Source organism: Rosa chinensis, chromosome 1 (assembly GCF_002994745.2).
Source record: "Rosa chinensis cultivar Old Blush chromosome 1, RchiOBHm-V2, whole genome shotgun sequence".
Taxonomy (NCBI): domain Eukaryota; kingdom Viridiplantae; phylum Streptophyta; class Magnoliopsida; order Rosales; family Rosaceae; genus Rosa; species Rosa chinensis.
Window position 1 is genome coordinate 3,558,390 of NC_037088.1, and position 13,178 is coordinate 3,571,567.

The following is a 13,178-nucleotide window of genomic DNA, read 5'->3' on the forward strand; positions in this document are numbered from 1 at the left end:
GTACTTTTTTGCCACTCCGGTAAGAGTAGTTTCATAGTACACCTGCAAATCTGGTGCTTCAAATTTACCAAGGGTGAGTGCAGAAGCCATCATCAGGCTATCTACCCATTGGTCAATGGTTTTTCTTTTGTCTAGACTCTTGTCTAGTTTTAACCAGATGCCATAGTTCGTGATCGGAACTCTAGGCAGATTGTCCTCTGGGACAAATCTTTGGGAATTTCTTTCCCCTTTTTTACTCGTGGGGGCTTTTTGAAATGGGAGTTTTGTTTCCTTTTTTTCTCTGCTAATGAAAGTTCTGGAGCTCTCTCCATCTTCCATTTCAAGATCTTGATAAGGAAAGACTTTTCTCGTCTTTCTGAATTTGAACTCTTTCATCTCTTCGATTAGTTTTTCTAATCGTTCAGGACTTTGGCAATTCTCAGCTTCTTCATAAAGATCATAGAGCCTCTCAGCTCTGAGCATATGGACTGGTCTGCTTAGATCAGCTTCCAGATCTTCTTCTGATATTGGCTCTTCTATGGTGGATTTTGTACCACTGACACTAGCTTCTCTAGTGCTGTAGCTTCTTCTCAGAAGGTTATTGTTTATCCTGAGCTGCTCAGGACCGACATCACTTTTTCTGTGGTTGTCGAAGTTGAGGCTGATTTCTCCAGTTCTTCTACTCTTGTAGATTTTTGCTTTTGCACTTTCTGCTGGTAGCTTCGGACCTGATAATTTCCATTCAAGAGGAAAAGTTACTTCATTCCAAGCAACCTTGTGAATCTGTTGTGAATGGTTCTTCTGGCTGGTGAGGAATCCAGTAGTGAGACCAGGGATGTTGGAGATCCGTGTTTTTGGCTCTATTGTGGTGCTCATCAGTTTATAGTATATTCGGTATACTATTGCCAATTCTTGCATATCATTTTTCATTGATATGCCATCTATCTTGACTCTCAGTCGGAGACAGTGGGCTGCATCCTTCAAGCTGGTTGAGAAGTTAGGGAAGCAATTGAAATATGCCACTTGGTTGCACAGTGATGCTTCTAGAGTTCCCAGCAAGCTAGCTTGAAAGTCCGTCAGTCTGTTGTCTTGTAGAACACATAGGACTGAACAGTTGATGCCTTCTTTTGCCAAAAGCTTTATGCCGACTTGGACTGCTCCAATATACATAAATTGAGACTTCTTTGTTTGTGCTCTGGCAACTTCAGCTGGAGTGATCATCAAGAGATCTGTCTCTCCTCCTGCTGTTGAGGGGGTTGTGAATTCAAGTAATTTGAAATGATCGCTGTCCATCAGGTCAAATGATCCCCTTTTGTAGATCTGTTTGAAATCTAGCTTTGGAATTGAGGCGTTTTTTTACCTCTTGCTCGATTTCATTGTATTCAAATTCTTCAGAATTCAGGAGCTGTACTCCCTTCTTCTTCCCGAAGATGCTCTTCATCTTGACATCTCGAGTATCTTTCGGCTTTTCATACCGAATACTAGTCTGACTAGTAGATGGTTCCAGAAAAATCATGTTTGGAACAAGATTTGAATCTGGTTTCTCTAATGGTTTGAATCCATTAGCTTTCTTTTTTACTGTAGGCACTTTCTTGTCCTTCAGTATTTTTTCCAGCGTTTTTTGCTGTTCATTGATTTTTCTACTGACACTCGTCAGCTTTTCTTCTTCCTTTTTTGGAAGTTCTTTCATATAATCCAGTTTGTTTTCCAATCTTTCCAATTGGTGGATTATAGCAGGTAATTTTTCTAGATGAGTTTGACATCTAGACAATTCTAGTAACAGCTTCTGATATTTCTCATCAGAAGATTTCAGTAGAGAATTTATTTTCTCTAATAACAATTCTGACATTGTCCCCATTAAGGAGGGGTTCTCCTTGAGCTATTTCACAAGCTCTGATACCAGTGATGTGCGGATCTAACCAATGCTCAAATAATCAAGAGGTTTTTGTTCCTCTTCCAGAACATATAGGAGATTATCAATCTCTTCTTCTATTTTGTAGATTCTAGTTTGAAGTCTATAAATAATAGGGGCATTTTATATTACACCCAAATTTGATTACACCTATTAGATTAAACCCATCTATAATTTTTTTTTAATATATACCCAAATCTGTTGATTAAGTTGATTACATAAATAAATTCTCATTAAGTGACATAGAAAATAAAATATGTTTTTGTCAAAAATTTCTTAATATGCTACAAGCTCTAAACAAATACACTTGATGAACTAGATCATTGATTGAAGCTCTGGTAATCAATACCTAGATCGAGGTTTATATCTGATTTTTTCTATATAAAAGGTATGTTATATTTTTCATATAAACACTTGAATGGAAAGCAAACATAGGTTAATAACATATTATACAGTTGTTCTATTTGTAAGGTATGTACTAAAAAGGTACCTGATCATTAGAATACTTTTTTTTTTCTAGATAATTTGATTTTAGGTATGTATCTAACATATAGGAGGCTTAGTTTTTGGTTCATACATTCGATTACAGCCTAAATGTTAATGGGTTTCGTATAACATCTTTGTATTAGAATTTATCATTATTTTCTGTATCATACCTCTTTGTTAGGTTTTCTATTATATTATACCTATGATTGTACAAACAAAAATGTTACACCTATGATTATGGTATATATCATTGTGTGTCAATTTCTATTAAGCTTGAACGTTTCTATTATTTAAGCCCACCTACATATACATATTTAGTAGGTACATTAGACATGTATTATTTGAGAGAATGTAAAAGGGCAAATTAGATATACATGAAAATAAGGAAAAATATTGATTATATATAGGCCTATAGTTTATATGGAAGGTTTTCTTTTGATTTTTTTATTTTTTTTTATTTGTATGAATCACTCTATATAGAAGGTTTATCAATGTGATTTGGGTGTAAACTAAAAGAAAAGTATGTATGGGTTTTTTCTAATAGAAGGTTGAATTTTTGGGTTTATATCTAATTTTCTCATAAATAATATCCCAATAGTTGGGAGAATCTCTATTAAGGCTATCTCTATAGGCTTTCAATTTTCTCAATTTTTCTATCTCTTTTTGTACTTCTTTGCTAGTGTTTTTGCAGATAGCAGTCAACTCAAGTCTGTCTACAATCGAAATTATGAATAATAATTGGTACTGTTTACCTTTGAGTCAGAGGATGCCTGTTAACATTGTATATATATTCAAATAAAACTCTGATGGGCCCACCACGTTTCTAAAACCTTTATATAACAATGAACTAGACAGTAAAACTTTATGAAAGAAACTAATGCATATGCAGACTCTGACAAACAAAGACAGCAAAGAAAATTGCTAGATAAAGGGAGAAAGGGTACTAATGGTAGGGATTTTGAAAAGATGGGTAGGTAGGAAAGAAAATGAGAAAAGTTTGTGTAAGGGGGAACAAAAATAAGACACTGGGGTGTATGAGAAGTATTTTCCCGGATTTGGGGTGTATGAGCATTAACCCGAAATTAAACTCAGTCACTCAGTCACATGTATATAAACAAAGTTACAAACTGGTCCTGGTCGTGGATCATATGATTGATGCTCTTTGTATCAAACTGCGAAGATGCTTCCGTTAGAAAACAAACCTTTACCTTATTCCGTTATATTCTAACGTACGCACGCTGGTAGTGCATTTAGGACTCATCAAAAAGCCCCCGGCCTGTCAAAAAGCCCGCCTTGGTGGGCCGAGGGCCTGCCGGTCAAAAAGCCCAGCCCAGCCCACCAAAAGCCCTCTAGGCCCGGCCAGTAAAAGCCCGTAAACTATATTATATATATATATATATATTATATATATATATATATGTATGTATGTTGATGTGCTCATATTTTCTTAAGTCTTATATTTCTATGCCTCTTTCTCTTGGTATATATGTTTAGTTCTCCTTATTTATGGTTCATTTACGTTAGTTTAGTGTCTTTGTAGGTGTGTTTCAAACTTTCAAAGAAAGAAGAAAAGAAGCTAAGCTAAGCTAACTAACACAGAAATTGTTGTGCAGAACACCTAAATTTGCTGAATTACTAGGAACTTCTCGGATAGAATTAGAAGATGTAAGCTATATGCACGGAAAGCCCCATGTGTCTAGTTTCTGAGGAATTTTACGGTTTGCTATTTTGACTTTTCTAGAAGGAGTTATGGCAATTTAAGTGAAGACAGTTCAGCTTGGACTGGAGTCTGCAACATCTTTTACAAGTTCATGTCTAGAACCTAACTTCATTGAATTACTGGGAACTGCTTGGATGGAATTAGGAGTTGTACCCTATATGCATGGAAAGCCCCATGTGTCTAGTTTCTGAAGAATTTTACGGTTTGCGATTCCAACTTTTTTTAGGAGTTATGGCAATTTAAGTGAAAAAAGTTCAGCTTGGACGGGGAATCTACAACATCTTTTACAATATGCATGGAATGCCCCATCTAGAAGGCCCAGCACATATATTTGGAAATCTACAGTATGCCACATCATCATTATTGAAGATCCAGGACTTTTAGACATGTTTATATTTGTGTGTGTGTGTGTGTGTGTGTGTCTTTGTGTGAGTGTGAATTTGTTGTAATTTGGTTTATGGTGAAATTGGAAGTTCTCATACTTCTATATAGAATATGTGCATATATATTCTAGTATTTTACATGTCATGACCACGGTTGACCGATTCGATTGGATTCAAAAATATGGTGAAATTAGCTAAATTTTTTATCACACTCATAATTTATTATAATAATCTCATCCAACGGTCGGCTTTTCCATTTTATTTGAATTGATAGAGGTTGCCCTTTAGAGTGTATGATATATAAATATAGGTTTATAAAAGTAACTAAGTTTGACCTAGTTGATCAAATTCGAAACGAGAACCAAATTGGCTAGATTTTCTATAACCACCATAAAACATTACAATCTCTCCATCGAGCGGTTGGTTTCTCCGAATTCATTTTCCACTTCATGGTTGCTTTAGAATGAACCTCAACAATTTAAATGCAATGTGTAAGTCATACAACTTTAGAAGGAAAATTGGTATAGGCCAAAGTGTTTGTAATTAATTTTTATTTTTTTTTATCTTATGTCCACGCACATCCATTGGTGGAATATTTACAAACGTAATGTGAAAAAATAAGCACGTTTCGCGGTCGTGATTCCATCGGTCAACTCAGAAGACATATAAGTGACGACGGTTGACCAATTCGATTGGATTCGAAAATATGGTGAAATTGGCTAAATTTTTTACCACATTAATAATTTATTGTAATAATGTCATCCAATGGTCCATTTTTCCATTTTCTTTGAATTGATAGGGGTTGCTCTTTGGAGTGTATGATATATAGATATAGGTTTATAAGAGTAACTAAATTTGACTTAGTTGATCGAATTCGAAAAGAGAATCAAATTAGCTGAATTTTTTACAATCACCATAAAACATTACAATCTCTCAATCGAGCGGTTGATTTCTCTAAATTCATTTTCCACTTCATGGTTGCTTTAGAATGAACCTCAACAATTTAAATGCAATATAAAAGTCGTACAACTTTAGGAGGCAAATTAATATAAGCCAACATCTTTGTAATTAAAATTGAAATTTTTATCTTATGTCTACACACATCCATCAATGAAATATTTACAGACGTGATGTGAAAAAATAAGCACGTTTCGCGGTCGTCATGCCATCAGTCAACCAAGAAAACATACAAGTGACAACGGTTGACTAATTCGATCGAATTCGAAAATATGGTGAAATTGGCTAAATTTTTTACCACACTCATAATTTATTGTAATAATCTCATCCAATGGTCCATTTTTCCATTTTCTTTGAATTGATAGGGGTTACTCTTTGGAGTGTATGATATATAGATGTAAGTTTATAAAAAATATTATCTTTAAAGATTTATTTGTAAATAAAGCCCGCAAGGCCCTCCCTGAAAAAGCCCGCAAGGCTTAACCCGGCCAGGTCTGAAAATGCCCGCGAGGCCCGCATTAAATGGATGGGCTTGGATCCTTCAATTTACAATAAAGCCCGGCCCGCTATTATTTAAAAATGGTGTAAGGCCCGACCAGGCCCGGCCCAAGCCCACTACTAATGGGCCGGGTCGGGCCCGTTGATGAGGCCTAGTGCATATGTATGTCAATATGTGTTGTGGAAGGTACTGCAGACCGTGGAGGGTTTGTCACACCACCAGTTAGATGGAGTTGTAGTTTAGTACCATGTTTCAGATAATCTTAACTAATTGGATACTTACAGTTTGCTTATATATTTCTGTAGGAATATGCAGATGTAAGTAATAACAATGAAATTAATTAACCTAGGGAGCCATCACTGTAATATGAATAAGGTAGAAATGGGGTCATCATTTGGCCCTTTGACCCTAAAGCCCGTCTGGCCCGGCTCTTGCATTAAGGCGGGCCAGCTAGATCGTTTCTCAAATAAGGTAGGGTATGGTCCATGCAAATGATTGAAATGAAGTCCACCATTTGGGCTCATTAGAGTTAAGTCCGGCATGACCCTTTAAGCCAGCCTAATTAAGCCCTAATAATTTTTTATTTTTTTATTTTTTAAATATATATATATATATATATTTATAACATATAACTTATCTCTTTCTGTGTAATTGATTTCCTAAGCTTTATTTTCTTTAATTTTTGTTTCCTTTGTTAAACCACAAGTAATTTTGGGAGACTATCTCTCTAAATTAATTGAATATAACCACCTTAACTAATATTAAAAATGTTATAACTTAATTCCAATATGTGTGTGTGTATTAAATATGATCAACAAAAAACAATGACTCATGCATGTGTTACTTATAAAATCATTGAGCCACATTTTGAGAAAAAAAAAATAATGTATTTCTTTTTGTTAAACAAAATAAGGCCATTTTTGGCCCTCTTTGGCCCTATTTGGAAGGCTGGCCCGACTCGGCCCTTTCAGCCCCAACGGCTTGGGCCTTTCGGGCGGATAAAGATTAGCATATTTAAGCCCTGACCCGACCCTACCCGGCCCAAAATTTTGTCAACTTTGACTAAATCGGCTCGACCCTAAGCCCTAAAATTTAGGGTAGGGCCAGCCCTTGCCCGACCTATGATGACCCCTAGATAGAAACAAATCATCCCACCAACTGAGCTCAACGTGCATGTATTTTCAGAAAAACAAACTCATAATTCATACAAAAATCATGTGCAAATACGTTAGAGAATAGAGGAACGTACACTTGATTATTAGGAGGTGAAGCTATTCATCATCTTCATAAGAAACCGGGACAAAAGAAGTTGAAACCATAAAATCTCAAAAATTCAGAATTAACTCACCATGTTTTTTCTTTTCTCTAATAAGACTAGCTTTGTCTACATGGACTCACAAAGTCAAGTAAAAAAATAAAGTGGTTAATTTTGGTATATCAGTTTATCCACTTGTTTCTAGACGTGAAAAATTTGAAATTTGAAATGAATGCAGTTATCTATCTTATACTTGTAGTCCACGTCTCTCTTCTATAATTATCTCTTTATTTTATTTATTTTTATATATTTCTTTTGCTTATTATTATAATAACCATTATGTTTTTTTTTTTTGTTCAATTAACTGAATATGAGTAATTAAGGTAGTTCAAAATTTGGTGAAACTTTTGAGGGCTTCGCTTTATGGTAGTAAAGATTAACTCACCATATTACCATGGCCTTAACCCTTATATAGAAGGTTATTATTTTGGCCAATCACTATAAATTTTTGGCCCTAGCTCAACCCACCTCGATACAAGCTGATCTTGGAAGATCACTTTTATCAACTAGACGAATTGCGATAGCATAAGAGTATGAACAGATAAGAAAATTACATTTGAAGGACTATACTCAACCCACCTCGATACAAGCTGATCTTGGAAGATCACTTTTATTAACTGGACGAATTGCGATAGCATAAGAGTATGAACAGATAAGAAAATTACATTTGAAGGACTATACTCAACCCACCTCGATACAAGCTGATCTTGGAAGATCACTTTAATCAACTGGACGAATTGCGATAGCATAAGAGTATGAACAGATAAGAAAATTACATTTGAAGGACTATAGAGTTTTATCTACTAGTACTACTACTACTACTACCACCACTACAACTACTATCACTACTACTACTACTACTACCCACTACCTACCACCACAACCACCACCACCACTACTATTATTATTATTATTATTATTATTATTATTATTGTTTACTTTTGGGACTATTTTGCACTCTCTCTCTTTGTCTCATAAAGAGTGAGAGTGGAAAAGAGAGAAGTCAAGGAGACTTCAACGGAGGTTCCCAAACTCCGGTTACCAGTCAACGGAGGTAGCCGGAAGTCACAATAGAGATCATCAGATATCTCATAGGTCGCTGAAGATTATTATTACCCCAATAAATTTTTATTGCTCCTTAATAAACTTCTATTGGGGGACAATAAAAATTTATTTCTGGGCAATAAAAGTTTATTTGGGAGAAGAGAGACTAATTTCCTTAAAATTAGACAAATAAATCATTGATTGAGGAAGAATATAAAAGTCTATTGGTTTGGGCACTGGAAAAAGGGACTAATATCTCTAAAATTAGACAAATAAAACTATGATTGAGGAAGAAGATAAGGAGATTACATCAATTCAAAACCTTTATTGGGAGACAATAAAAGTTTGTTTGGGGGAAGGGCTCCCTACAATTAGCCAAATAAGACTTTCATTGAGGAAGAAGATGAGGAGATTACATCAATCCAAAACCTTTTATTTGGGAGCAATGAAAGTTTATGGGGTTTTATTGGGGGGCAATAAAAATTTATTTGGGGGACGAGAGATTAATCTTCTTAAAATTAGACAAATAAAACTTTGATTTGAGGAAGAAGATGAGGAAATTACATCAATTCAAAACCTTTTATTTGGGGGACAATAAAACCAATAAAATTTGGGCATTGGGAAGGGGGACTAGTATCCCTAAAATTAGACAATAAAATTTTGAGTGAGGAAGAAGATGAGGAGAGTACATCAATTAATTTTTTTTTTTTTTTATTGAGAGGCAATAAAAGTATGTAGGGTTTTATTGGGGCCAATAAAAGTTTACTTGGAGGAACGAGGACTAATGTCCTTAAAATTATACAACTAAAACTTTGATTTAGTAAAAAGATGAGGAGAGTACATCAATTAATTTTTTTTTATTGGGAGGCAATAAAAGTTTATAGGGTTTTATTGGGACAAATTGTTCATGTTGGAATTTGGATAGGGTAATGTCTATGACTTTTCAAACATTGTACACGTAAGATGTGTTGAAAAGTCAAAATGTCCACGAGGGATTCTGACTTTTCAACGATAACAAAATAATAAACGTTGAACAAAAATGTTCAATCATACATTATAACTAAATAAATCTCAGCCTCAACTTCCAACCCTCGTTACTCGAATGTCGTGGGCCTTAGAGTTGGAAGGTCACTCTTATAGCTCGGTCATCACCCAAGCATGTAATGTCATGATTGACCAGCATTGCTCAGTTGGACTATCAAAGCCTCCTTCTACATGAGATTGCTCACAAGGGCTTGATTTACTCAAATCAAGGAGCAAATCTAACCTAACTAGACAAGTGTCACAATCCTATATCCAGCATGGCCATGAACGTGAGCTAAGGGCGATGTGATTAGAAGAGACCACAAAATGGTGGCATCTGTCACCCACTCGGCCAAACCCATGCTGATGGCATGTCAAAAAGGAGCTGACAACCTTATTTTCGAGGCCAACCATACTTCAACAGTGTACCTCAACCACCTCCAAGCCCTATAAAAAGGACTCTTCATTCATTCGGGGCTCCCTGGGATCTTTTGATCACTTTCCAATATACCAAAAAACTTCTCCTCCTTCTCACTTTCTGATTTGATCATCGGAGCCTGATAGGCCGGCACCACGCTGGTGCCTATTTGAGTTACCTTTTTCTCTCTTCAATATCTGGATCAGTTTCACCCTAGACCTCTAAGATGGTAGCAGATCATATGCTGAACCTACCAGTCAACCCTATGGAGAGAGGATAAACCCCACATCCAAGATCCTACCCCACTATCTTCCACCTTGGATTTCAATGGAACCCTGTTGACCTGATGCAAACGAAATTTTGCATCAACACAAATAAAAGTTTGGAGGAACGAGGACTAATCTCCCTAAAATTATAAAACTAAAACTTTGATTGAGGAAGAAGATGAAGAGATTATACCAATTCAAAATCTTTTATTGGGGGACAATACACTAAAAGTTGATTTATTTTTGTTCATTTTTTGAAGAAACTTTATTCATAGAAGTTGTAGAGGACATTGGGAACTCGGAAAAATCATCTCCAAACGCATAATCTTTTTTCCGACACAGGAACATTGCAGCGTTGCTGTCATATAGTCTAGCCATGAAACTTGTCCCACTCTCTTCATTTTCGAACCCTCTTTCCAACCATAGATGTCTTGCACCATGTTATTCACCATACATAATTAATCGAAGAAAAGAAGATTCGGCCCTTTTTCGGTATCTTTTTTAAAATTTCGGCCAAATTGAAAGGGAGACCAACTGGGTTTTGTTCATCTTGCAATTCTCTACAAGCCTTCTAAGTATCACATCTACCCAACTCAAAAACGAAGATCCGGCAACCAGAATTTAGTTTCATGAGAGAGAGAGAGAGAGAGAGAGAGAGAGAGTTTAGTAGCAATGCCTAATCTTTTATTTTTCAGAGTCTAAAATAGAAAATTTTGCTCTTAAATTGGGTGGGTATGAATTAAAATCTCTTGCTGGATTAAGTAAGAGAATTTTGGCTCAAATTTGGGCATTGAGTCAAGGCCCCAACATATGAATACTATGCACCCACAAAGTTTTAAAAAGAACGCGCCTCACACGCTTTTGAGAAAAAATAAAAAACAGAAAGCGAGTGTTCCTCTCTTGATCAAATACTGCCGACAATGTTGTCATTAATTGCTTCCTAGTCCGAGCGAGGAGGTTAGTTTAGTAGGCTGGAGATGGTGCGTCGTTTTTGTTTTGATTTTGGTATCTTAATGCCTTCGAGGGTTGGAGTTGGAGTAGGAAGGAGAGAAGAAGACCGAGGTCCAGAATGCAGATCGAGTTGTACCAGCGAGGGAGGGTCCAAATCCGAGAATAGCGATGGTGTTGAGGTTTTTCAGGGGTTTTGTTCCTCGATTCAGTGTCCTTTTTTTCGGAGCATATTAGTCAGGGCAATTTATTGAATGGATCGGACATCTCTGATGAGCTGAAGTCAAATTGAATCTCCAGCCGAGTGTTGATGATTTGTCACTGGGGCTTGTGAGAGCTTGGTGAGGTCACGAATCCGGTAGTGGTGGTCCCGTTAGCGGTGGCTGTGATACCTCGATCAACACCTATTGATAGATTATTAGATACGTTTGGGGTCGGTTTCATACCACTTGTAACACTTCATGAATGTATTTTTTTAGAAGAAATAAAATCCATTAATAGCCGAGGAGATTACAATTTATTGGACTAATCGATTGTGGTCACAACATGATGACACACATTCCTACAAAGAGTCGCAGTAACGGGTCTGTCACTAATAGGAACATTCATGAGCTAAACGAGCTCAATCCCTAACCAAATTTTATGCCCAAAACCATAAGCTACAATAACAATTTTGAGGGTAACGATACAACCTCGCCATTAAATTGAACAATTTACCCTGTCCAAATACTGGCAAACCATGTGGGAGGGAAATTCAATCACCATAATGTTGACAACTAGAAAGTACCAAAATTAGAACACATACTTCCAGATAATAAAACCACATAAATGACCAAACCAAGACTCTCAAACCCTAACTCGAATGAGTAGGGACTTATTGAACCTAACAAAAAAAAAAAGGGGGAAATTTTAACAATAGTACATTATAATGGGCCCACTTTGAATTTTGGTAAATTTACTTATAGAAATATCAAAATGGTATATGGCTTTCAAATCTCGACCTAATTTTGGTACATGTCGTTACATCCACCTTTAACTTTATGCAATCATTCATTTTGCAAAGGGTTCTCCGACATCGTGTTCAACCTCCCCACCATAATTGTCAGTGTTGCAATCATGCCGACTTGGTTGTCGGATTGTACAGATTTTTGTCACAGACGGCGAAGCCAACGATTCCTCTAACGAAGACGAGCTGGAGCTCTTCTTCAGGCGCCAGAGAATGAACAAGTATGTGAATGAGATTTTGTTGGTGAAATTACAATAAAAATATAATTTCTATATGAGATATTCGTTGACAATAGGCTGAGGCACATGTATCTCTCTCTCTTTAAGGAGATTCTAGCCCCCTGCGGAACAATGCCGATGCACTAGAAATCTCTTGGCTTGTCCTCTCCAGCATACAACTGCCCAACAACAAGTTATACGGCTCAAACCAATCTGCACAAATTGGAGGAACCCAAAGCTCCACCAAAAGAACACCTTTCTTTGGCCAAAAAACACACAAGATACTTTGGGGGATTTTGGAAAGAAAGTTGATGGGTGAATAGTAATGTTTTGTAATAGTATTACGTAAAAAGCAAGGATATATTTTAGCATGCAATAAATGGTGCTATTTATAGGCTCTTAGGACACTCCCTGCAATTAATAGGGTAGTAACCAAAAGCCATATGTTACAAGCATTAAAACCCAAAATAAATCAAAATAAAACACCATGACTTACAAAATAAAATTCAAAATAAATTCTGAATTTAAACACACAAATAAATTCAGAATTTAAACAGAAAATAAATTCACCCAAATTTAATTTCAAATAAAATATTAAAATGTAACAACAGATTGAGTCATGTTCGAGAGGCCAAGGTGGCTGCCTTTTGGAAGTGCAAGATGACAAGGACAGTAATTTACTTCATTCAATTGCCAATTGAAGCCTCAAAACCCTTCGACATAGTTCCTTGGTTAGTTGGCTACTTTGGGTTCTAATTTCAGAAGGATCCAATCCTTTTTATTGTATTTTATGAATTGGTAATTATTTTTCTTTTATAAGATTGATTAGGGATTTTTTTTTTTTTTAATCAATCCCACATGGTGAAATAATATATTCATCACAAACTAGAATAGGTCTTCCGCTGTCATTTAAGGATATAGACATACAAAAAGGTAGTGGTAGTATCCATTGTAGTACGTAGAAGTAGACCCACTCATTACAAATTTCAGATCGTAGAAATAGC